This window comes from Sturnus vulgaris, chromosome Z (assembly GCF_052056855.1).
Source record: "Sturnus vulgaris isolate bStuVul1 chromosome Z, bStuVul1.hap1, whole genome shotgun sequence".
NCBI classification, from domain to species: domain Eukaryota; kingdom Metazoa; phylum Chordata; class Aves; order Passeriformes; family Sturnidae; genus Sturnus; species Sturnus vulgaris.
Genome location: NC_142283.1, coordinates 24249967 through 24277965, shown reverse-complemented (window position 1 = coordinate 24277965; position 27999 = coordinate 24249967). Strand labels below are relative to the sequence as shown.

The 27999-nt window shown below is 36.8% G+C and overlaps 1 long non-coding RNA gene across 2 annotated transcripts; it reads left to right on the top strand.

The window, feature by feature from the left end:
* Positions 1-298: 298 nt before the first annotated feature.
* Positions 299-24884, top strand: LOC148219747 (uncharacterized). Of its 2 annotated transcripts, none has more exons than XR_015799286.1 (2): positions 299-17080; positions 21750-24884. It is a non-coding gene; the product is annotated as an uncharacterized LOC148219747 (long non-coding RNA). The 2 variants fall into 2 exon arrangements; XR_015799285.1 differs by having other exon boundaries at positions 299-17939.
* Positions 24885-27999: the final 3115 nt, after the last annotated feature.

Below are 27999 nucleotides of genomic sequence, written 5' to 3'. Positions count from 1 at the left end.
AGGAGTCAGACACCTGTAAGCTTGAAGGGAAAGAATTTCTATACACAAATAAGATAGGCATATATCTTTTTCCTTGTATCTCCTTTAACTTTGGATCTCCTTTAACTTGGATACCCTTCAACTTTGAAATGTGCCACAACCATCTTCCCCAGTAGAAAAAAAAAAAAATCGGAAACAAACCAGTAAAAAACAACAAAGGAAAAAGAAAAAGAATAAACAATTCAGATGCACTTTTTTCCACCCCTATATATTTAGTTTCTGCTTGTTTTTTGCCATACTCACGACTCTTCTCCTTTGTAACTGTAATTTACTACTGTTAGTTCTATCAGAAACTACTATTGCCTCTTAAGAATAAAATCCCCTGGGAGACAGGTAAAAGCAAGCCCCGTGCTGAGTTTTGTTAATTTAACAGGAAATAAGCCCAAGGCTTAGGTCATTACCATACGCCTCTATATAAACAGCTTCCTGGTCTGCACTGTCTGGTACAGATTCACCCTTTCCAGAGATTAGTGCTGATCTTTACCCAGTTCAGTGACTTATACCTTAAGCCTAGCAATTTAACATAGAGAAAACACTTAACTGATAGCCAAGTTAGCTTATAACTTAAACTTAATTTATAGCTTAACCTTAACAATCTAACAGAGGAATAACACTTAACAGCATTTAACCTAAGTTACTGTTACTTCAATGTCGAACATAGCAAATAACAGGATACTTAGCAATACTTATCTTAGTTTATAGCTTATGCTTAACAATTTAGAAAAAGAGCAACACTTAGCAGCATTTAAGTAAGTTTGTAACCATAACTTAACCTTACTTACAGGCCTAACTTTCTTAGATACCCAAGGTACTTAGCATCATATTTAAGAAAGCAGTGTTACTCTCAGATTTACTGTAGCATATGCACGGGGCATGTGCGCAGACAGAAATAGGCAGTGCAAAAAAGGTACCGTGAAAAATTCCCCTCAGAGGTCAATGAAATTCCCACTTTGGAAGCTTTTGCATCTCCCAACAGGAGAAGGATCAGGCCTCAGGGAGTGAGGGTATCAGCCCAGGACATGTCGAGTTTCAGCGATTCTCCAGGTACAGCAAACCCGAGGGATTGCTGCTCCGAGAGGCGTCCCCCTCAGAGGGAGATTGCTGGTCACAGGCTCACTGCGGTCTAGGAGAGCCCAAATGGCCCCATTTTGGACCTGTTTATAGGGTCACAAGAGAGTGGGCTTTAGTCACAACAACGTTTCACGGCAGCCACAGTTTGTTGGCACTTTCTTTGGAAGTATGAGAATAGGTATGTCATACCATTCAGGCCAGAGGATTATTTTCCAAGGCTCATCATAGGAAAAACAGGAGCTTTTTAGCAATTCCTGAGAGCAGACAGTGTTTCTGATAATCTTGGAAAGAGCTGAGCCCAGGTGCTGTTCTCAAGGCCAAGGCCTAATAAGAATTTCTCAGATCACACTGCAGCCCGGAAAGGGGCAGGGGAGAATGAACAACCACGGAGGCATAAATGCCGACATAGATGAACTTAGAACTGCAGGGTATTTCCTGCTCACTACCTTGAGGCATATGAAAATTATAACAGGTCTTTTCTGGGCCTGGACTTCTGCTGTGCTTGAAGACAATTTAGATTATGAGCACAGTTTTCCACTCCACTCTGAAAGGTGTCTTTAGTATTGCATGCTACATTGCTTGCAGCTTGCATAAAATGTGTAAGAGTAGCTCAAATATAAGGCATTTTACACACTGAGATTCAGTCATCATTGTAAAGACCAAATATGTTATGTTAGGTTCTTGGGATACAGCAGGAAGCATCCTGCATCATCCTTTTAGATTAAGGGTTCCAAAGATTTTTGCAATCTTACATAATGTAGAGAACATCTTAAAATAAAAATAAAGAATGAAAGCAATGCATTCTTAAATTCACACTAGTGAATTCGAGGCAGTCCACTTTATAACTCCATGAGAACTATTGTGGGTAGATCACATTCTTGCAAAAAGATCAGTTTTGCATAAGCAAGCTTTGGGCTGGTTTTATCCTGGCTAATAAATGAAAGACAAGTTATTGCCTGTTCTATTTACCTTACCACATCATTTGACAAGTTCTACAGAATTGTGGTCCCATGCCATGCCCAGTTCAGATTTTCCTCAATGACTAGCTTGAGTTCACACTGTGTTCACATCCTGTTTTATGATTGCAGAAGCAGCATTTGAAAATGGAAGAGATGTTTATAAGACAATGAACCTTACACTTAGAAGTAAATTTTGTTCCATGTGTAGCACATGCAAAGTTATTGGGAGATAAACAGCTCTAACTTTTAATCTTCAGTCAATATCTCTCCACTGCTTTTTGGTTTTTGTAATTGTACTAGCTCTTTTTTCTTGAGCCTTCTGCTTTAACATTAGTTAGCACAAGATTGTTATTTATACTGAGGAGAAGCTAACCACAGCCTCATGGCCTAGCACTGTTAAAGCCAATGTCTCAGATGCTGTCCCCTTCTGCCACAAGTGTTTATATGCCTGCAATCAAGGTCATCTCTGCCATGGTGCAACCTTGAATGGAGCTGGTGGGAAAACACAGTGTTTTCCCAGAGAGAAAGAAGAGTGAACCATGCAATGACTTGCTAACCACCTTTACCTTCCTGGTCTGGGAGCACATGACAGCTCAGGCAGACCCTGGCCATCTTTGCCCTACTAACTTGGGTTCCTGGCTGTGCCTGGAGCATTCTCCTCAGTGGTGCAGCTGTGATGGCCACAGATCCCTTAGCCACCCCTGATCACTCTGCCCAGCCCTATGCCATTCTTTTGTTGGGATGTGATGGGTCTGTATGTGGGCTGATACAGGCATAGTCCTGCCAACCTTCTTAACACCCTCTTTAACACTTGCTCCTGCTCTTAAAAGAGTGTTAGCTCCCTGATGATATCATACACTTTTCAATCTCCTCTTTTACCCCAGAGTTAAGCAGTGGTGCTCATTTTATTTCAGCTATTTTCAGCTTTGAGATTGTGTCCTTCTATTGCTCTTTTTAATCTACGTTCCTGAAGTCTCAGGGGAGATTATCTCATTTTATTAGAAGTTCTCAATAAATTAACATTTCACACTACTTACAACAGTAATAGTAGACTACGTAAAGTTAATTTTACTCTAGTTAGGGAGATAAAAAAATATTTTCGCATGAAAACTTTTTCCTCTCTAATTGGAAACAGACAGTCACTTAGAGACAAGACGTCCAGTTAATCTTTTTCATGGAGAACACTGAATTTCTGGATTTTTCCTACAGCATATTGATTATTTATGACAGTTTTTAACCTCTCTGATGACAATTTGCCTTTGGATGTCATGACAATCAACATATAGTAAATTCAGGTATCATGAAGGCAAATACTAACTTAAATATCTGAAATGGCTCTGGTTTTCTAGTGCTGTAGCCTGAAAATAAGCACCATTCAAATCCCACAGCATAATTCAGCTCTAAGTATTCTCTCTTCCCTTATAAGTGTTCATTTAGTGCTTCTAGCAATTTTCCCACAATGCTTAAATATTTTTTTCTGTTTTCCAATGTTTCATTATCATCTCTTACAGGGTTACTCTTCTTCCCATGGCAACCACATCACCAATATCACTGATCTTGTCTCATAAAATAGTCAGTAGCCTCAAGACTAGTCAGTGCTTGAAAAGAAAGCTAAGCATTGCAGAAAGTGATACTAACCAGCTTTTCCAAAGTATTCAGTACAGAATTGATTGCAAGTCTATGACTTCTATTCTGTTTTTTATCACAGTCAACAAGTCAATTGTGGAACAGTTCTGTGAGCCAACTTTTATTTTTGTTTATTCAGTTAGTTATTTATTATTGTGCATTATTTTGGGAGAAATGGCTATGATACAGTTGCATTTTGATACTTCAATGAATATGATATAAAGAAAACTACCTTTTCTATTTCTCCATTCAGGAAGGCAGGAGGCTAGGTGGGTGATGGAGAACTCGCCAGAGCAAAAGACATTTTTCCTTTTTCTTTTATTTATCTTGTACCACACTATTATTTTTATCCACATGGGAGTTGAATTTCCTTTAAAGCTCACCATAAGGCACAGGTTAGGAAACAGCAGCACTGAAATTTAGGACTCAGAATTTAAGTGCTGAAATTGTAGTGCTCATCCTCATGGCTCAACAGTCATGCAGGGGTTGTAGGAAGATCTGAGAAATGTCGTCTTGACCTTTGTGCATAACAATAAAATGAACATAACTGAAATATGCCAGCACCCAAAATGAAAAGATATTCCTTTTCCCATTCACATCTTCAAAGATGCAAAGGAAGCACAGAAGGAGATAGATGGTCCCAGAGACCCTGATGCTTATTTAAAAGGTATACTGATGCCTTCTCAACACCTACTCTTGTAACCTTATGGGTCTTCAGCTCATTCAGATTTTCACCTGTGCAAGCTGGCTCTGCAGCCATGAGTTAAGATCTTGAAAACTGTCCCTGTGTGTTCCTTAAGGGCATTGGCTATCCCTTTGCATCAGACACTTGCCTAAGAGGACTTGTATTGGCCATACGGTGCAGCCAACTGGAGATGACATCTCCTCAAGCTGCAGCTGATTCCAAGTCACTTTCCTCTTTGCTCAGCTTCCCTTTTGCCCCATATATTTCCTATCCCTGACACTGTCTAGCTGAATAACAGGCTAACTTAAATTTTACTTCACTTTAAATTTGCTATTTCATGGGGCATATGGGATGAAAACTGTTTTTCCATGCCCTGGCTGTGCCATCTGTTTTAACAGATTATTTTAAGGCCATATTTCTATTTACATATTATTCTTTCCACCCTATCCATGCCACCACTTTTTGTCATAAATTTCACAAATCTGGAAAGAAATTGTCTTGCTATTTAAAGTGCTCACATAAAGTCTAGCATGGTTTTTAGACAGTTCTTACAGCCTTTTTTTCTCATGTGTACACATAAACCCTTTCTTGGTGAGATGCTTAGAAACATCACCTTGATGATCTAGTGAGCCAATATTTCCTTTTCTTATTACATCAGCCCACAAACCATCACAAGGTTCTATAAACTCTATAACTCTATAACTCTTACCTTGTCTACTAACACAGCAGCTCATATACCGATCTTATTCAATATCATATCTCATAGCTTTGTGATAAAAACCTTATGTTGTTTTGTTCCTATCTGGAACTCCAGATCTGGATTCAAAAAGACTCCATATCTTGACCGATGTGTAGGACAACACTGTAGAGAAGCAAATTCCTGATGAAACAAAACAATTCAAATTTTTGGTATTATTGTAGAATAAGATTTCTTTAAGGTTTTGTTTAAATTCATAAGCAATAGCAAATGCTCATGAATATCCATTAAGATCTTCAGGATACTTACCTTTGGCTGCATAAAAAGAAGATTAAACTCTGAGAACATATGAACATCTAAGAAAGGGAAATGAACAAAATTACTGAGGTAAAAAATCTTCACCACTTAGAAACAAGGAGTACAAAGGAGGATGGGACATAAAAGTATTTTATTTACTTTGCAAAAACAATAGGACCATAGGGCCTTCATTCTCACATAAAGACTACCTGAAGTTCTAGAGTTGCATCCATGAAGAAAATGTTCTGACGTTTGTCTCAATTTTTTAATGTATTTAGTCAAATCACATATCTATATAAACTGGGAAGGCAGAAAATATGAATTTCAAAATAGTAATGCTATTTCTGGATAGTTCTGGAAGACTTAACTAAACTGGAGTCCAAGAAGTAGTGGAAAAAGAAGAAGAAATTCTTCAAATTAAAAGGACTATAGGCATGAAATTGTTTTCCTTACTACTCATAATAAGAACACTTTTCTTAACAAGGTACAAAAAAAAAAGATGTTGAAAAGTCAGGAGAACCTGAGCAGTTAAGCAGATAAAAGATTTATTTTGTCAGTAATGCTAAATTGCAAATGCATGCACGTGCAAGGCTATGGGTTATTATAAAAGGAACAGCACAGTTCCCATTCCTATACAGAGGAAAAGGAAGTCACAAATTCCAACTAAGCAGATTTATTATGGCTGCATGCAAAATAGAGCATTTATTTCTAGGATATTTCTTTATAGGGAAATAGAGCTAAACTGGAGCAAATAAGAAAGGAAAAAGGAAAGGACAGGTTTAACAAGAACTTTGGACAAATTTGAGCTAACAATAAAATAAGAAAGAGCTCCTGATCCTAAAATATCTATGTCTGTTAATGTAGATATTGAGACAGGGTGCAGGGTTCAGAACCAGCCACACTGCTAAAAAAAAAATTACATTTCTCTGCCATTTTCATTCCACTCTTATTTAAGGAGTACTATTGTAACAAAACTGAGAAGCACCCAGGTTTCTGTTCTGCACTGTCATTTCCTTGGCAGCTGCTACAGTGAAGAGTTCAGGATTCGGTGCAGAGACAGAGTGGCAGAAAAGAGAAGACACACAACCCTCATCTATCTTGTCCCACAGTTTAAGTCACATGCTCAGGCCTGAGGCACCTGTTCCTCTGCCCTCTCCTCCATATGCTCTCTCATTCATGCAGACTTCTCTTTCTCATAAATTTAGCTGCTGTCGGCATCTTCTTCAGCATTTCAGTTTTCAACCTTCTTCTCACATTGCAGGCAGTCCCATGTATGAAACACTCATACATAGAAAAGGTCTTGCAGCTACTTCTTTTGCTCCCCTTGTTTACTAGAAATGCTTAAGCTATCCACAGAGAAGTTTGTTTCTCTCTGTACCTTCATGCCAGCTGTGACCAATGTGAGCACAGCCAACAAACTGGGCCCTTCCAGTGGCTGCAGCCAGGCAGAGCTCAGGTCTGGCATGAGGAGAAACAAAAGCATCCAGATGCTTGGAGTAGGGAATATGTGGAAAGGCACATACAGATAACTCAAGGAAGGTCTGACATCTTCAGAGATTGCAAGATTCAGGATGGAGAAGAGTCCTGTGCTGCTCCAAGGCTCCAGCATCTCTGAAAGGATGGCCCCAACCACAGCCTACATCATTCAGTATTTTGCCTCTTCCTCAGGACATGCTGTACTACTACTACTAATTCTGAGAATCTGAGAAAACTGCAGCTGACTAGCACAAGGTGACTTATGTAAAAATTAGCATGCTTCTGCCTATCTTTGCTATGTAGAAGTTGCCCTTCAAATACAAGATTGCCTTATTTGTTATTTTTCTTTATGTGATGAAGCATTGGACCATAGGAGTGACAACTGATGGTGGGCATATCCCAAGTCATACAGCAGTAAAAGAGGAATGTGTTATCCTGTGCTTGGGATTTAAAATTAGGTTGCACGGAGCACTACTTAAACTACTTGAGCGCTACTACTAAAAAAAATGGTACTATTAGGTTAATAAATTAATGACTTCTAAAATCTTTCTCCTGAAGTTATTATTACCTTTGATCTGTTTTTTCCAGGACCTAGTCTTTGGTTTGCTCAACAGGAAATACAATAAATTGGAAAAAATAGAATAGGTTTAGGAAGTCTATTGCTACATAACTAGCACTCTATTGCTGGTTTGATGTCACCAGGGAATTCAAAGAAATGCTTAATACAAGAGGAAATCATTAGAGAAAAAGGCAAAGGTCATTATATTTCACATTTAAAATTACATGACAAAATAGCCAGAGGACCAATCTTTTTTTTTTTTTTAATGTAACAAACTGAAAGATGTAGGTGAATTTGAAGCTTTAGCTTTGTATGCTGGAAAGAAAATAAGTAGTGTATGACCAATTAAGCCCCAGGTAAAGCTGAGAGTAATGCCCCCAACATTTTTAAAGGAAAGACTGAGAAGAAATTGTTATCCTAGAAGTCGATGTGTGAGCTCACACCAACCTCAGAAAGACCCTCCTGGATACCCAACAAGACATCTTGCAAGACTTGCACTAAAATATTCCACATGCATTTTCCACAGCAGACTAAATGCTATAAGGAATCTTCCAGCGTTTTTTTTTTCTGAGGTCATTTCTACTAGGAAAACAACTGTGCCCCTTCTATGCTGAAAACCTCTGTGATAGGAGCTTTTTAGCAATCTGCCCTTCAAGCTTACCTTCATATCTAACAGAAGTTCACAGCACAGCTTTCTAATTTCCTCTTCAAGGCTACACCACATCTACAACTCTTTTTGTAAAGAAGACCCCAGAATCTTGTTTCTACTGCATTTAAGGACAATCTCTAGAACACAGCCATAGCTACTTGTTACTTGAAGGAAAGTATGTGCTCTGCTGCCTGTCAGCTGAGCTGTCTCCTGCAGTGACTTATCTCAGCAAGCCGAGGGGCACAGGTTCGTCCTGCACAACAATATGTGGCACTTGAACCACAGGCTCCACACATACAATCACAATCCCTCAAAATACTCAGGTGACTGTCTGTGGAGACTGTTTACTCCTGGTCCAATATTCTCTGCATTCAAATGAGAAACCCAAAGACCTCCAAAGTGTATTTAGATTACAAAGGATAGTTGTGTTCTTATAGCAGGTTCAAGGACAAGCATGGTAGTCTTGAAAAGTCTCAATTATCAAACATCCTCTTCAAAGATTTTTTTATGCAGACAAACCCCAAGCCTCTCCTATCCTTAAAGCACATGATATTTTGGTTATCCAATCTACCCTAGTAGATTATACTATTTACCTTAATAGGGTAAATAACTAAGAAAGAGCAAAAATATTTTTATGCTCTCTTAGGTCAAAATAATGCATTTTTCAAAAATCTTCATTTACACACTTATTTATGAAACAAATCATAACCTCGTACTCAGGCAACAGATTAAAAAATTAGGTATTTTTGTTCTTTTAAATTTGAAATAACAAGGGAATAAAAGGCATCTTTTTCTTAACTACTTTGTTCTCAGAAGTTATGACTGCAAATTAAGTTTCCATCTGTCAGACTTTTGCTGCTTAGGATGCAAACAATAATTCAATATATCAAGAAAGAAGTTTTATAAAGAAACTGTAGACTCAGAATAAAGTTCTTTTACCCACCTGAGGCAAAAGAACAAAAAAAATCCTGCTTGTTTGAGAAGTATCTCACTCATACACTGAAAATCTGAGAGCCGTGGAGCTTAACCATATTTAACCAGGTGCTTCTAGAACTGAGCACATTTACCACAACTACTAGAAGTTAAGAATTATTTTAAATAGATATAAGGCAGATTAGGTTCTGAATCTCAAATTTGCATAATTTCCATAAGAAAGTTAAAAAAAATCTCCACAGTATCATAGAAGAGGCTTAAATGTAATATAACTGAAGTACATGAGGTCATTTCCTCATCCAGAAGACTTTAGTGTGATGCAGCTGTACTGAACAATTCTATATCTCTAGATGTAAAAACATGCTTTATATTTACAGTGGTAAAATAAAGGGCATTAATTATAATTTTTAGCCATTCACTCAAACAGAAGTGTGTTTGTACTTTGATAGGACTCTAGATATTCAGGCATTGCTGAAAATTGCTGTCACAGACTAATCCTTGCATTTGCCCCTGATTTTTCCTCAGATAAGGAACAATGCAAAGTCTAGTCTCTGTGATTAGTTAGAGCTTACTCAGCATTGTTTTCACTCATGAGCAGCTGTATCCTGGCCCTTTCTGCCTTTTCTGATTGCAAGCAATTTCTTCAATATGTAGGTGCTTGACTGTCATCCCTTCTACCCAGAAATATACTTGCCATTAAGCCCACGGTGAGAGAGATATATATATTTATATATAAGTATATGGATATGGATAGATAAATAAATAGATAAGGTATAATAAGGTATAATGAGGTATATTGGAGTAATTTCTTGGTACACTATTTATCAGGGTAGAGTACAACAGGTGATATACTTCTGGTGATATTATAGGTATACAAAGCACTCACACAGAAGCTGATGAGGACTAATTTGAATTAACTGCAAAAAAACCATTAGTCAGATACCACAAAATAAATCCCAAGACTGTATTGTATATGCAGAAACTGAAATCAAACTGCACATTTTTTATTCAGAATTAGTTTCTAAGCTAATTTTTAGAATACTCTAACCATTAATTTATTGTGATTTAAAAAGAGGTCTTGAGATTGACCATATCTATTACTTTATGTTCAGAAAATCTAAAAAACAATACTGTGGATGATAAAAAATTCAGTTCTAAAGAAAGATTATCTGAAATTCTTCATAATAAAACTTTCTTTTAAAATTACCTGGAGGTTAAAAACATTTAGTGCAGAAAAAGCCCTGATGTCCTTCATTTTTCATTGAGAGGGGAGAAGAAATAAAAGATGAGCCAGATATTGACAAAGTCTTTTTGTCAAAGACTTTCTCTTATGTTATTAAAAACTGCTATTTCAACTTAGTTGTGTGCTTGATGAGAGGAAGTGCTGTAATGCATGTCTGTATCCTGCCAAGTCATAGCTGGTAGCAGCAGAGAGGCACGGGGCTCCACTCTGCCGAGCCAGGCAAACACTGCAGGGTGAGCAGGTAGCACTGTCCTTGTCTGAGTGAGAAGTGAGGAAGAGCCTGCAGTCCGTGCTACACCACCCTGGATGGTGTTACTGAATGATTTCTACTAGACAGACATGGTCTGACAGACATTTTGCACTGGTTTTGCTCTAATTCTCAAATGAGAATGGCTTCATGGTATTTAATTAATAAATCCTATTCAAAAGGTTATACTTATGCATGGGGATATATTCTACTGTTCTTCATAGAATTACTTTTCATTTCGGTGTACAAAGCTCAATTCAAGGAAGTTAAAAAACCAGAACTTTCATATGTGGACTGTTTCTTTGAGGGCGATAAGGTTCACAGTGTTTCACTTGTTCACTGATGTTTCACTTGGATTTTGGATACCCTAAATCTTACATCACTACTTTTCACTTCAAGGACAGTGAATTTTTTTGCTTGTAGTAACTATAAGACATCAGACTTTCATCTTTTTCCATTTCTTTCTCTCTTTCTCACCTGAGAAACCCTAATAAATCCTCTCTGTTACAAAATAAATCCATGTCGGTCTCCTGAGGCGCTTCAGCTAAGCCTACCTTTATAGGGGATACTAAAACCCACTGCTGGCATCAGTGGGATTCCCAGCCTCCTGATGGAGGCTGCGCTGCCAAGACAGGGCAGAATAGCAGTAGTTTCAGCAAGCCAGACCTGAGTTAAAAAGATGTCATATCTATACTTTGTACTGAACAGGGTACCAAAACCACGCAAAAAAAAATTGCCAAAAAAATCGGCAGAGATACGTATCACTTAATTTCTGTTAGAAGAAAGGAATTCCCTTTGTCTTTAACAGCTACAGACATAGCAAACTATGTTCTATGTATATCTAATAGTCCAGGTTGTCAGGTGGCAGGAGTGAACATCAGACACTTGTCACAGCAGAACAATATTGTTGGTCTAACAGGATCTGAGCTTTCTGATTCTTTCACCAGTTAGCCTCTTTCTTAGGCAAGTATTGTGGAAGGGGCATCTGGTTCCTTATCCATTTTGGTCTCAAGCACATTATGACTGAAAAGGATAGATTTGACAGGGAAGGGAACCTCTTTATATGATTAGGAAATCACACTTGAACTCGCTTTGTGTCCTCTTGGTCCTGGATGCCTCTGGTGCATTTCCACTGGTGTTTTGTCTTTTTTTGTAAGTGCTCAGGTATCATTTTAATTGTTACTCTATAACATCCTAAGGAGATACATGGAGGAACAGATTATCCATATGTTTTATCTTGTAATTCACCGTTTGATTCTGTCCAACTGATGCCAAACTGATTTTTGCCATTTTGTTTTTATATATATTTTTATATATATTTGTAGCTCGGTAACCTATTATTATATAACCACATAGATTCATAGCTAACATTTCACCTACTCTTTTAGACAGAAAGGCAAAACATATTCCTAAAGCCTCCAATATTAATCTCACTTCCTCTGGGAACCAAGGCTAAAACAGCTTCTCGAGACACTTTTTCATAAACAAAGTTTAGTCAGTATCTAAAGGGAGAGTTTTAGAGAAGAGTTGAACCAAAGGGGAATTACCTCATCACCTGTGTCTCTAATTGGGGATTCTTGTCAGTTATGCTAATTTGTTAAACATATGAAGTTGTGCCTGCTTTATGTTACGGTGTGCATCTTCGGCGCATTTTCGGTGTGTATTTCGGCGTGTTGTGCACCATAAAGGATCCTTTATAAAGATAACTGCATTTTATCACCTAACTGTGTCTGGCTCCTGATTTTAGGACCAGGAAAAGCCATCACTACCATGTTTACACTGAAACTGTAGAAGTTTTGCATTGTAATATGAATAGTTTGATGCTATTACATACTTTTCTGGATGTGACTAGAATTAAATGTGAAAAGAATTAAAAAAGAATAATTGTCTATAATTTTTCTCAGAGATCAGGTTATCAGAGATCAAGATAATGTTTCATTTTATCCAGAAATTATAAAGTGCAACATATTTATCCCCAACATATAGTTGTGGTTTGGTTTTTGTTTGGTTTTTTTCATACATTATAAAAATAGCACATTAAATATGCCTGATATATATGTTCATTATTGTTCCAAAGGAATCATTCAGCTGAATCACTGCTGAGTCAAAGTATAACTGTTAACTCTAAAAATATAGAGGTATTCAAGTTAGTTATATATAGGACAACCACTTATAACTATCAAGGTTTTACAAAAGATAACACATGAAAATAGTGAATTTATATTTACTAGCAAATTATAGAAATTACCACAGAACTGATAAAAGGTTTCTTTTAAAATAAAACTCTCTAGGTTTTGGGATTAAGAATTTAGAACTTTGGTAATTCTTCCTGACTACTTTTTGTTTCACCAATCAAACATCACTGAGTAGGCTTCTGTGCACTGCAGCTGAACAGCCAGGATAATAACACCAAGACACACACAGCGTGTGCTATAATTCTGTTATGCATACTGTAGGTTGAGCTCTGCTCACTAATATCAAACTTCCTCAGTGAAATGTAAAAATCATTCCAGTGGAAAATTCCTACCTTACGTAACATACCTATCCATTCTGAAAGCTCTTCTTACCCACTGCTACTTTTATTAAATAATTTTTAATTTGAACTGCAATATTACATAGGCACTCAGCTGTGGGTTAGATCCCACCACACTTGCCACTGATAACCATACATGCAAAGAGAGTCTGTGCCCCAAGGAATTTTAAAGATAAGGTTTTTTCACTATTCCCATGGGCAAAGTTGCCAGATTTCCTCTATCTGCTTACCTGAGAATTTCTTAGCTTGCAAAAATGGACATGAAATTAGAACAGTATGGGGAAATATAATTCCAAAATATTAGCTCAAATGACAAAGGGCTTAAGAGTATGAGACATACAAGGGAGAGCTCATGACAATTAATCACTGTGGAATGAGTCCCAAGAAAAAATTATAGATCCTCAAAACAAAAACAAACCCAGAATACTGGATAACAAACTGTGCAGAGCCAGCTACAGATGCAAAAGGTACTCTCTGCTTTTGTAGGTAATTTCATCTCTGGAGTCTTGCTTTTTCTATTTTTTATTTATGGTAATACTTATAGTAATATTTACAGTAATTTCAATTCATCAGCAAAAATAGACAGTGCACATAAGCCAGTAAATTCAAAGCCTTACTTCTACACACAGAAAGACTTCCATGGTCTCTTTCCAAAAGAAAGATGTTAATACTGAAGGAAAACTATAAACACTCATACACCTTACAATTGAGCAATGGCACAGAGAAAAATATGTACCAGCTCTAAACTGTGTATGCATCATACAGATGATATATTAGTGAAAGAAAACTAAGAATTTCAGAGGCATAGCTTGAAGCTCAGAGACCCTATTCAAACGTCTGGGCATGGTCGTTTCTTGGGTCTGTTAGATAATATTTCTCACAGAAGTACAAAGAGAACAAGGATTCTTGGTCAAAACCTTCCTGTTGAGTGATGAAAGGTATTTAAAGAAAAGGCTTACCTTATTTATTTTTGAAAAAAAATACTATTAACTCATTAATATTATATGTATTATCTTTGTCATGATTCTCAAAGGTTTTTCCACAGGCATTTCATACAATAGATAGAAGTACTTTTATAAACCCTTCTTTTTCAGCAACTGAAGGCATCCGGAAATTCAGTAAAAGCAAGGGATTGCTATTCCTGCACTTGTATGTGTCGAGTTAGGACTTATGTATGTTGCAGACAGAGATTACGAAGCAAAGCAAAGCAGAAAATCTACCTTTCACAGACCACAGGTCCTGCCTGAGTGCAGTTTTTTTGGTGACATTTATGGAGTTTGTGTGCCCCATATTTGCATGACAGAAGACCACAAACTTTAAAAAAACAAGCAACCTAACACCACAATGAGGTACAGCAAAACACACTATAAATACTTAAATACAGTTCTCTGAGAAATCTGATGCCTTAATGGCTACATATATACTTGCTATATGCTATGTTCATGTTCTGTGCATTTCAAAATCGCTAAAATTTTTTAGCCACTAGACGCACGTTAATTTCATACAATTTATTATGCAGACAAGATTAACTAAGAAAATCAGCAAAGCTGAGTTTTGTGTGGTGCCTCTGTAGCAGAGAAGAGGGTCATATTGAATTTTGCAGATTCTGTAATTAATTTAGTTATCTCTTTGAGGTGCATTCTTAAATTTAACCACATACTTATGTGATGGAAGGGTGTACTACTTCAGGCTGTCATTTTTGACGAGGCCTCCCCCAACACTGCATGCCATTAGCAATTTCATTAATGTTAGTAAGAATCATCAATTTGGAAATACCCCAACAGAGAGTAAATTAGTCCACTAAGACACATTTATTGTTGTAAATGAATGCAATATTTATTAGCATTAGCAGATGTAATACTCTACACAAGAAAGGAACAACAGTAAGCATCAAGTAATTAGATTGCATCAAAAATAGAAATGAGCTTGAACTGAAAATCTGTTATTTAACAACCTAAATATTAATAATGTCTAATTGCCAGACTTTGAGTTCATTTTTTTATGAGGGGTTGTTTTAACACATTTTGTTGTATTTTTTTGATTCAAAGAATTGATAATATTTTACACTATGGTGATGATCTGAAAAACACGTAAGTAAGGACAGAAATGTTCATGTCATAATATTTGAACTATAGTCTATATCTATTCCTGTGGATGTCATTGAGGTCATGCCCTACTAGAAAGGTCATGTCTGTGTTGTAACATATTTGTTGTTATCTTTCAGCCTCCACAAGATTTGGAACTGTTCTCCTAAGGCTTCAGACCGGTGAAATAACTTGGTAGCAGCTTACATTATGCCTATAGTTCCCAGTGAAAGTTTTGTTCCACATGTCATATTCATGAAGCATTGTGGTACAATCACAGATTTAAATTATTTCTAAATATTTTACTGAATTCTCAAAAAAGGATTGGAGGTAGAAATAATAGATAATATATTTAAGTTCTAGCTGAGATCTTTATCACTGAAGGTGTTGTCTGGGGATGCCCCAGGCCTACATATCATTTTGAGGTTTGCAGGGGACAAATTTCAGTCCTTAGGCATTGTCATATTCCCACAGCCTGGTCATCTAGCCTGATGCTTTTGAAAAGTTATGGCAGGACTATATAAGAGGAAAAAAAATGTATCAATCTACTAATATCTTCCTTAATTCTTTGGAAATTTTCTTTTCTAGTGTGTATTCAGAGTTAGTTTTGTATCCTTGTTAGAGCAAGGTAATTCAATACAAGGCAGAGAGCAGAATATGTGTTTTCCTTAATTAAATATTTACTACTAACATCTGTGACTATGGTATAACTCCTGTTGTATTTTTTTAAAGTCTACCTCACAAATCATATTTTCACATTGGCTCAGTAAATTGCAGTCAATTTCTACTGCAATAGAAATAGTTCTGTAACTAAAATCAAATGTTCACATATTTCCTCAAAGCTCCTTTGCATAGAGAAGATTTAGATTCAGAGTCAGACTGCTGAAGAACAAAGAAGATGTTCTTTGCAGTGGTAACCAGGTAATTGTTCTTTACTGGCTTTCCTCAAATGGAAATAGAAGCCAATCACAGATTAAAATGAAAAATGTGTGTCTTGTTTCCCAGGTATGCAAGAATGTTCGTAATCAATATAAAAAGAGTTACGAAACATGGGAAGTATAAAATTTTTCAAGGAAATTTTCAATAGAAAAGGATTTCACAACATGTATCTTCTGTTGTCCAAAAGGCATATGAAGTGCCTCAGAATACTCTTTTCTTTCTTTTCTTTTCTGTTTCAGACAGAAATTGTGAAGTAAAATCTTGCTGTACTTTATGTTCTAAATTCTTATAGCTACTTTGAAAAGTTTGTGACTTTCTACAAGTTTTTTTCTATTTCTTTTCCCTATAAGTGAATTTTTATTTACCTTTATTTTGAAGTACAAAATACAAATTTACACTTATAGGGTTTTTTCAAAGTAAAATAGGCCTTGCTTATTTATTATTCAGGACGATGTTCCCCTAAAACATTTGGCCAATGCAAAATTGAAAAATAAAGATTGTTTAACTTATTACCCAATGACTGCAAAACTATGGCTGTACACGGAAAAAGAGGAAAAAAAGACTACACTTTTCAGAATGTAAAAAGTCGGTGATTATTTTGTGCAGAGGCCTGCCAGTATTTCAATGGGAAGGCAATGAGGGCTGTGTATAAGAAGTGAACATGCATCTTTTTTGAGAATTCAGAGTACTGACTGTCCAACTCAACCAAACAATCTGTATAAAGAGAATTTTGGTTTTATAAATGATTTTTAAAACAGAAAACCATAATCTGTTCTTTCTAAAAAAGCAGTGACTGAAGACTGATGGGAAAATGCTGATTTCTAATGTTTAATGTAGTTGAAAAAATTTTGTCAGAAACAATGATTAACGTGTTCAGAATTTTCTCTGCAGGATGTATTCCACTTTAAATGAAAGCAGTCAGACCTGTCGAGAACTTGTCTCTATGGAATGCACACAAAGAAGGTTTCCTCCCTACTGCTGCACTAAATTACTGTAAATTGCCCTTCAGTTGATGGTGGCTTCAAGCTATTACAAAACATTTAGTAAGTATGGTCCACAATTCAGTGCAGCTATTACACACAGTTTGAATAGGTGTCTAGCAAGCAAAGAGAAAATAAAGAGGTGAAATTGGCAGCAATTATCACAGAATCACAGAACATGCTGAGTTGGAAGGGACCTGTCAGGATCACCAAGTCCAGCTCCTGGCCCTGCACAGCTCCACCCCCAAGAGTCACACCATGTGCCCAGAGCATTGATCAAATGTCCCTTGAGCTCTGTCAGGCTGGTGCTGTGACCACTGCCCTGCAGAGCCTGTTCAGTGCCCAGCCACCCTCTGGGTGAAAAACATTTTCCTGATATCAAATCTAAATCTTCCCTGATAGAGTTTCATGCCATTCTCGTGAGTCCTGTGCCTGGTCACCACAGAGCAGGGATCAGTGCCTGTCCCTCCTCTTCCCCTCCCAAGGAAGCTGTAACTGCAGTGAGGTCTCCCCTCAGGTGCCCCTTCTCCAGGCTGAACAGACCAAGTGCCCTCAGCCACTCCTCACACCTTTGGCTTCCCCTCCAAACCCTTCCCCATCCCCATGGCCCGGTGGTGGAGGTGGAAAGGGGTGTGAGGCAAAGCCCCACATGTGAGGCTGAGGGGGAGCTGCTGTGCCATTGAGAGAGACCCCAACGGTGTCACTGACAGGTATCAGAAGACTTCACTCTGAAATCAGGGAACCAGAATGATGGAGTGCTTCCTGCTTCCCATGAGCAGCCCTAGTGAACCCTGTCATGTGGAACACAGTGGTAGCCTTGCTGACTCTCCCAGCTCTGAAGAAATCTCTCCTACAAAATTTCCTGGATGGAATAGCACCCTTAAGCTTTTACCACTTCATGACTGCTTGCATGAGCTTCCAGGTATAGTATCTGATGATGAAAAGGAGGACGAGAAAAAGAAAGGAAAATTTAAGAATAAGGAAAAAAATAATGGGAGGTTATGGTGCACTTTAAGAGGACAATTTTAGTGAGGAAGCTGGAAGTTCTTCAAAGTTGAAGCAGTCCAAGGGAATACATGTCCTCAAGAAACCCAACTTAAAAAAAAAATATCTATATAAGGAATTTAAAATTAAAGAGAAACCCGAAAATGAAATGCACACAGAAGACAAACATAAGGAAGACAAGCATAAAGAGTTAAAAGATAACTACAGTAGACATTGTAAAACAGTGAGAAAAAAAAAGCAAGCAAAGAGCAACAAGTCAAGTTATTGCCAAGTAAAGAAAGGAAAGAAATTGCATTTTGATCAGGATTCTTGTCTATGCATAAAATCAACTGAACTGTGAAAATTACTGTAATTTGAATCAACTGCACAAATTATTGCTGGCTGTGTAGAGTCTGTAAAGAAATATTTCTTCTAAGCCTGGAGAGTTTAATATTTGTGTCTTCTACACATCAGACTCAGGGGAGTTTAGAGGGGCCAGAAGAATTTTCTAGTGACTTTCAGATTATTTCAAGACTGATTTTCTCCAGGTGATTTAAAATAATTTAGTAGCAGTTTTATTTCCAAACAAATTAATTATTTATATTATGATGGTTGCCTTGCTGTGAGTTTGTAGGAGGGGTTTTAAGTCACACTGAAAGCACCTGAATTTTAAAACCCTTTTGATGTATAATCTTTTTCTTCCAGTCTCTGACCATGACAAATTCCCTGACGGAGCCACTTTCTTAATTTCCAAAACATGGTTTCTATCACTGTTTCATTGTAAACTTCTGTTGGTTGGTCTTGCTTGTTAAATAAATTAATCAACAGTACAATGTACAAATTGCCTGAAAGTCACCATCCAATACAAAACAAAATTGTTTACTCTGTGCATGGCATGCTTTCAATCTTAAGCCAAGGCTACGTGGGAGAAAAGAGGGAAATAGGAGATTGTGTATCAGGCACTCTTTGTGTAAAGGCAGATTGACATCTAATTGTTTGTGTGGGCTTTTCTTGGTACAGCAACATACAGACCTTTAATTAATCACTTTTACACATACTATGTACAGCTGGGTTTTCATAATTGCACATAATTGTAACTTTTTGTGTTTTGTTTGAAGTAAGGAAAAAAAATTGTTTCTCTTTCTAGATTATTTACCTTCTGATTCCCTTTTCAGAGAGGAAAGTTTAAGAAGAAAAATAAGCAAAATTTCATGTTTATATGGTGAAAGTACTTTAAAACTGTATGAACTTGGCACCAATACTCACATATGATGATGAAGGTCAATACTTGATTTCATTTACTGAAAGTAGTAATCACATTTCATCAGACACCCATGAGGCTTGTAACATTTGCAGCCTTCCAAGTAGAAGACAACACCCAGGAGAACATTTGTTAAAGTGACTCTCATGGGCTGGAAAATCTCAACCTGCCTCTCCACTTACACACATTTCACAACTGCAGAGGCCTCCAGAAAGCAGGATTCTATGAGAGGATACAACAACCGATTTTAAGACAAATAAACATTTGTTTCTGGAGCTCATCTCTGCAGTTTCCAGCCATGCCCAAAACACGCCGGAGGAAGCAAACGGCAACAAATTAATTATGCAGGTAGCTGAGAAGGGTAGCACAATATTATAACTAGATAAATAGTTATTTAAGTTTATTCTATGATAACTAAATGCAAATAAGAAGATCTGCTGTAATAAGGAGTAGTTTGAAACTAGACAATTGTTTAGCTACTAAAAAATAATAGCCATTCATAAATAACATTTTGACAGCCAGTGATTATTATAATTTGAGTAGAACCCTAAATTTAAAAATATGAAAGACTGAGAAGCGTATTGAGCTGAAAATTGTATGCAGGTCAAGAAGTACACGTAGGTATGGCACAGCTGGAATAAGTATATATATTTTTAAAATATTACAATTTTCCGTGAATCTGCCATACATCCTATTTCTTCCATAGTTTCCACCTTAAATATCACATGGGTAGGAATGTCTTCAGACAGTCTGGGATTGGGGGGTATGTGGGGAGAGGAAAGCTGACATTTAAGAAAAAAATCAGAGCACCCCATGCTAGAAATTGCAGTTCCAGTAAAGATAGCATATGGCATACATGAATTATTCTAACTGAAGTCCCTTCTTGTTTCTGCAACTGTAGGATGCCCTGCTTGACAAGTTGGAGGGTAAGCCTAAATGATTACCTGGTTTTGGCAACAAGCAGGATGTCTTTCTGAGTCTAGATAACAAGCACATTTAAATAAGTTAATTAAATTCCTTATGGCTTTTTGTAAAAAGAAAAGTAGGCAGTACTTGAACACTAAAAAGTCAGAAAGTGGATACAAAAAACCAAAAACACTACAAGGCTGTCACGAGAAGTCTGGGGAAATCTAATGCTTATTTTATTGTACTGAAGGGAAGAAGATTAGAAACACAGTCTAGGAAATTACTTTGCCTAGGAAATCATAGACTTAAGTAATTTGTTTTAATAAGTCTAATTATAAGGATCTCTAGGCCTATTGTTATATTCTTGGTAGTTGAGTGATATCAGTTTAAAACATGGACTACTCAGAAGAGCACTTTAAATATGTTTAACTTTAAACACGTGAACCCTTTAATTGTAATCAGTGGGATTACTGAATGCTTACTACCAGGCAGATGTTCAAGCCCCATGTTGAATCAGTCCTCTCATTGCTGTTCCAAAGATTGCACAGACCAACATTTTTAAACGAAAATTCAATAAAACCCAATTGCATTGTTGAGTTATAAACAATGGAAGTTTCAGTTGCCAGTGACATGGCTGTCTTAAAACCAGAATACCATGGGACTGTTAATGCTTGCAAATAATTCCTAGGCAGCTCAGTATAACACTTGACAGTTTATTCAGATGACAGAAAATTCTGCTTAGTAATTGATTATAAAGAAAGGAATACATACATATTCGGAGTTTTGGATTAACCTTAGTTATGATGCTTGACCAAATTACAAGGAAAATTGAGGTAGCCAAATGAAAACTTAGAATCACAAAATTACAGAATCATTTATGTTGGAAGGAATATAATTTCACTGAGTCCAACTATACACCTGATAACGCCAAGTCTTCCACTAAATCATGTCCCTAAGCACAGGTCTTTTTAAATACCACTTCCTGGGCAGGAACTTTTAATCAGTTAAAAGTATAAAATGGGAAGCAGAGCTGTAAAACTGAGGAATGTGCCTCAGCATAAAGAGGGGCAATTTGTAAAGAAACACTTTAAAAATAATCTTTCTGTTCAATACTAATCCTAAAGAGATCTAATGAGCCCAGGAAGATAAGACAACTGATCTGAGTTAGCATTACTTTGAATCTAACAACCACAACACATTAAAGAGAAGTCTTCACCCTAAGTATAGCTCACAGTCTTCTACGTCAATACACTGTACAGCAAGATTTCAGCATTCCCTTGATTTATCAGTCATATGTTTAGCTTTGTGTGATGGCCAGCAGGTAACTGATAGCAATGATGGCCGTCAAGTCACAGTTTTATAATACATAGCCTCAGAATACAAAATACTTACTTTCCAGGATTTCTGTATAGACTATCTCAAGACAGAAATGAGGAAGAGTCGTTATGAAGAACATTACTTATAAAACAAAATATTATCCTTACTTGGTACTCATATGCTAATCTACTATTTCAAAAATCTTCCCTGCTGTTTCATATGCCTGTCAAGCAAACATTCGTATGATTATTTCTTGTTCCACAGCAGCTGGTGAGTAGAGAATCTACCTACAGCAACACTTCCTCTCAGCTGGAGACAAAGGAAGGAGGAAAAAACGTCAGGAAGTGCTTCCACTCACTATGCAAGGATTTGCATCTGCTAGCAAAAAGCAAAACAGAGAGAAGGAATAGATGACACCAAAGGAGAAAAAAGTGAGAACGAATCCACAGTTTTTTATGAGTTTTTGGACTCTCACTATTCTTCTGGAAGTACTATCAACTATAAGCTGCTAGTGTTGCTTCATAAATTCAGCTCGCACTGGTAAAATATCTACTGTGGTGTATATGGAACAAAAATCAAACCACTTAGAAAGATATCCACTTAGCTTAAATTAGGAGATCTACTCTAATGATCTGTACAATTGTATAATTTTTAATTTCTACAAAGAAAAACCATGATGACAGAGGTGTAAGTCTGAGTGTGAAAAAAATACTGTTATAAAAAATCTAGGCAATCAAGAAAATTACTTCTGAAATCTCCAGATTCCTAAAGTCCCAAATGAAAATGTGGGTTATCCGTAACAACTTGTCTAAACTGTACTCAAAGGTGTTACTATTTCCAATATGTGAATGGTAGCAAGTAATGCAATACCCTAACATATAAATAATGGTGATTAATTTCTGGGTTGCTCTGTGATATACAGAAATATAAAACTAAAAAGTGATATCGTAAAACAGCAGAGATGTTATCTCTATATCAAAATACTTAGCTACAGAGAGGTAGTAGAAAGAAATAGAATGAATAAGCAGCTTTTACCAAAGGATCAGTGATCAAACCTGATTGCATTTTCACTAATTTGTGATAATACAAATTTTATTGTACAAAACTTTTTTTACCAGTAATATCAAGTCTGAGTCTGATAGCATTGTGAGTCATGGTCTAGAACCTGTCTGGGGACCACTCGAACCTCCAAGATGCAGGAAAATATATCTCCTCAAAGTTGCTTCTTGGTCCTGATAGGAGATCATTGATTTCCAAGAAAAAACACTTTCACCAAGTAAATTCATAAAGAACCAAGCTGTTTGTCTCTTGGAAGACATCAGACAGTAATAGCTGAGCCATTTAAAGTTTGTGTGCAAATTGGTTTAGAAAAGCATTAAAAGTTCTCTCTAGCAAAAGAATATGGAAACTAAAGAACTGGAAAGCTCTGGTTACTTCTCCTGTTTTACAACGTACTTATATTTACTCTTATTTCCATTACTTAAGCCCTTTCAGAATTCTCTGTCTTCCATTTGTTATCTGCAGTTGTTTAGGAATAGGTCCTCTAGTAGTCAAGTGCAGGTGAAGCACCTTCTATTCCTTCTGCACTCAGGCTGGCCAGGCTGCATCCATCTCTTGTGCAGAGCCTGTGTAGCTACACTAGTGGCTGAACCTTTGCTGAGACACTGTGACCATGACAAACACTCTCCGCCAGAAAGCCAGGTGAGTTACCCAGTTTCCAGACAGGGCTGGGCATGCCCATCTGGCACAGGAATGGCAGCAGGTTAAATATTCTCTCACACACGTCCACGGGTGGCTCCTCTGCCTTTCTTCCAGGGGCAGCTCAGAAAAACTCTGATTTTTCAAGTGACAAGTGCTTCTGGACAAGTGCTTCTGCACACCTCTAATATAGCTCTGTAGAGATTTTCTTTAGGTAGACCTATAGATTTGGTATACCTGGCTTCTAATGAAAGAAATTAGTGTGAGTTTTAGCCATGGATAGATTTTCTTTTTTCTGCCTTAAGTCATCCTACATGTAAGGGAGAAATTACACTTAGACAGCCTATTGAATCTGTATTTTGCTATTTCACCCATAGATAAAATATCTTTTAAAAGAAGGAGAATAAGACAAAGTAAAATAAAGAGTTTGCATGACACTTTTCAGCTCCTTACCTATTCAGTGCTATTTCAGAATGAAATTAATTTTATATGTCCAGAGGAACATTTGATTTCAAGACCGATACAAAAAAATTGCTTGATCTCATCCAAAGGCTATTTACCTTCTAATCTCTCCCTACTTTGCCTCTAGCCTCAAGTATGTCAAAATTTCTCTTGTGCTTGGAAGAATGCTTTCACCAATCAAAATGATTGGCCTGCAGACTGTATTTCCACTGCTCCTTGGGGAAGGAATTCGATCACACTCTCTGGCTGTAGACATCCAGTTGCTACCTCTGTTGACCTCAGCTGTCATGATCTGCCTAATAAAGTCAAAACAATCTTTATGTGAGAAAGCTTTGCAGTTAGACAGAGATTAAACACAGCCTTATCAATGTCTCCAAATTAAATTTTCACATCATAATTTTTTAGTCCGAGACCATTCCCTAGTAAATGTACTGGGCCAAATTAAATTCCTGAATGCGCTGCTCTGAATTGGTTTTTTGCTATCATAAATATTAATTCTTTTATTCCTCATGCCAAGTCCATCACAGCTAAAAGTATAAAGTATGTTTCAGCTCATCAGTTGTCTATAACAGAAAATTATGTGAAAATGCAACAGAAAAGGTACAGGAAATCACATAGTAAATTATCTGTCGGACAAAAAGTCCTCATTATAACACAAGAGAATGGGGTGCACAACAAGTAAATATGTATTTCTGAAGTGAAATTATGTGAAGAAATCATGCTTAGAGAAGTCACATGGCAAAGAGTAAGCAGTTCTCTAATCAAAGCACATGCACTTTGCAGCCTGTGGTGGTGGTAAACTGATAACAAAAACCCATCCAAAATACCCAGCCACAGCTCTGTCGATCTTGTTTAAGAAGAATAAATCATGATGTAAGAAATATTGAAACCAGCAGCACAATACAGTAGAAATCGTCCAATGTAAAAAAAAAAAAAAAAAGAAAAAAGTTTAGGGAAAAAAGCAGCACATTTCAAATGAAAATTGGACGTTTGGAAAAAAAATAGTTTCTTAGAGACAAAAAGGAGCTGAAATGAAATATATGAGTTTATGAGTTTCTAGTATGGAAATATAAAGATGTGTATGAATCTTGAGAGAAAAATACAATTTGAAGGGCAGGAAAGGCTGGAATAACAGCCTTATGTTAACTAATATGGAATTAGCCCATATAGCTGGAATGAAAGCTCTAGTTACAGAAACTATGTAACAATTTCCTTTAATAAAGATTGGTACTGACCCAAGGTGTGTTTTGTACTTGTCTCCTTCGCCAATCACTCCTCCTCCATTTTCACCATCCGACCACACTTTAAACAAGAAGAAGCACAGTAAAGGGAGGGAAATTAAAAATGAATTATCTGGAATCTCTACAAGCACCTGTATGGCAGCTCCTGTCACTTTTCATTCATAGTTCAAGGACTGACATCAAAAGTGCTGAAAATCAAAAGGACTGATGGAAGATTTTCAGGTTCATATTCTCCTACTGAAATGAATCTATTAACAAAGATTGACGAGCATTTCAATTTGCCTTCTTATGCAGCAAGGACTGTAAAATATGTTTATGAGGTTCCTCAGATGTCATGAGCTTCTGAGTTCCCTGATGCACCACGATTACTAATACCTGGGAAAAGTGAGCTAATAACCGTAGCTGTAGTATCATCTCCTATCCGCAAACTCTCTTTCAAGGAAGGAAAAAAAAAAAAAGAAAAAGAGCAAGGTTTGGGCTGATACTTCCCTTCTTCTTGGAATTTCAAGCAGGTTCTCTGCTCCACTGCAGAAAGTGATGGACTGCCTGTGTGACAAGGCCAGGGGGAAGCTGGCTTGGTCCTAGTGACATCACTGCTCTCCATGACTGCAGTAGGCATGCTGTACTTTTCATGAATTGACAGCAGCTGTCAGGAGGACAAATAAGCCCAAGATTTTTGTTCTGGCTCTACAGTCTTTCTCTATATGTAAAAGTTCCCAGTTTTACTAATATCCACTTCTAAAGATAGAAATATTACCTTTGCAGCTCTTGAGAACTAGTTCTTCTCTGGCGTCACTCTTAAGCAGTATTGAATATGGAACAGAATATTAGAATATTAGGCTGGTTTTGGTGGGGGTGTAAGATCCAGTTTCCTACAAATACAAAATACTGAAAGTAATGAGAATGCACATTTGTGAATTTCAATGCATACTCCTCTGCAAAATGCTTATAAGCATGCCCATTAATTCACAAGAGTGAATTAATGCAAGAGCACAAGTTCTAACAACATCAAATTCAATATGTAAAATTACAGGGAAGTAACAAAACAGCACAGTAACAAAAGAAGTACAGAGATTTTTTCCATTTGGCACAAAAGAATCTCTACCTACATTGACCTAAGGAAACATTTATTTCCTTAACATCAGCATGTGTTCTACTTTATTTGGTTGTATTTTTGGCATATCTAATATGCCTTCTGACTTTCCTTCATAGTACTTTTGTGTGAGAGCTTAGAAATGTTTATTTCTTCACATAGCATTTTCAAAATGGGCCTTCTTTAACAGACGTTTTTTCTGTAAGTGTTCGTATTCTTTAAAAATATTTAGTTCTAAGACCTTCACATCAACAGATTATCATGCTTTAGGATATGCTGAAATAGAGCAGCAGTGCTAATCATCCTAATTTCTACTATGTCTTACTCTCACTTGTTGCTCTTTAACTCACTATTTAGATATTATCTGAAGAAAAACAGCTCCTTATCAGACTATATACAAAAACTGTTTACTGTATACAAAAAGAACTAAAGAGGAAGTGGAGAAAACAGTAATATAAATGTATTTAACACAATTCTAACTTTTTTAAAAAGTTTCTGCAGCAAATTATTTTTCTATGTACATATAACTAATTCATTATAAGATTCTCTTCCTTTTCTATTATATCTTTCTCCAGACAATCCCAGAACTGCAGCTTTGTTAATGTAAAGACATATTTAAAACTTTCTTACTACTTTCCCTCTGGAATTAAGTCCCATTTCAATATACACGAAGATTGCATAGTCATTAATTGTGTCTGCATAGTAGCGTTCTGTAGTTGGGATGCTAGTCTCTGCACAGTGTATGCATAACTCATACTCATGTTAGCTGTGTTAATTTACACTTAGAAAGCTCTCTAAGAAGGGAATATGTAACCCTTGGTTTCCTTCTACTTTCCTCTGTTATTGCAATTTCACAGTAGGCTCTTTCTAAATGCACACTTTCTCACCAATCCAAAGAGAACAACTATTTTTCCTTCGAAAGTACTTGCAATTGAAGAATGATAAACAGTAACACAGAGCTATTAGGTTTTTAGGAGGGGAAAAATAAGCATTTTCTGTACTGCAGTACATCGCTCCACAGGAATCCATGTCATTTCCTGCTCATCTCTCATTATCTGTGATTAGGGCCCTCACACTGAACACCTCCAGCAAGGAAACTTTGCAATGTTTGTAATAATAGTAATTAGTCAACATTTAGCACTTGCACAGCACTTCTCACCCATACGTTCCTAAGTGTTGTAAAAAAGATGCAGGTGCAAGTTTGGGGATAACACCAAGCTTAGCTGAAAATAAAGATGCTGGCTGCTCAGCTTTGGGCAGCTCTAAGTTTCTCACTGTGTCTATACCACCAGATGAAAGAGGAACAAGCGCTGCTCACTGGTGCTGAAGCCAAGTGATGCTAAAGCCAGTGTTGATGTTGCTTTAGCACTTGGAAGAGATTTTCTGTGACAGAGCCCATTTTAGTGGTTCAAAACAGAGCCAGGGGGTCAATTAACAATGAAATTCTGTGGATAATGACAGCACCAGTGTTGCAACTGGATTGCTTGTATTTCTTCATTAGTGGTGTTGATACATTGCCTTCTGATATTTTTCAGTTGGCATAGCTATTCTTACCAATAATGTCCAAGCCTACTTGTCCCTAGTGATAATCTCCAGACTCCAAAAGACAAAAACACTTATCCACTGATTATAATTTATTATAAAGATAGAAGAAAAATTTTTCTCACTTCCTAAGTGCCTTTCTTGAGATTCCTTTGTCTGGGAAAAACTCATCTCTACTGCTATATGAAAGAGAGCAAGAAATAACATAAAAAAATAAGCAGTAAAAAATTTCACCAAGGGGAAAGAAATAAAAATATTCCAAATTGTTGAAGAATTTTCAACACCTTAATGAATTCGCACTTGAACAAAATGCAGAGAATTCGGAGGTGCTCATGCTATATCACAGGATAAGAAGTTTTGTTAAGTGTATTATGTCAGTTATTTAGAAAAAAATTGCATTGTTAAATCTCAGGATCTCCTTCCAAGTGTGTCATGAGCCACATATGAGGTGCAGTTAGATGAATATATTGTTCATTAT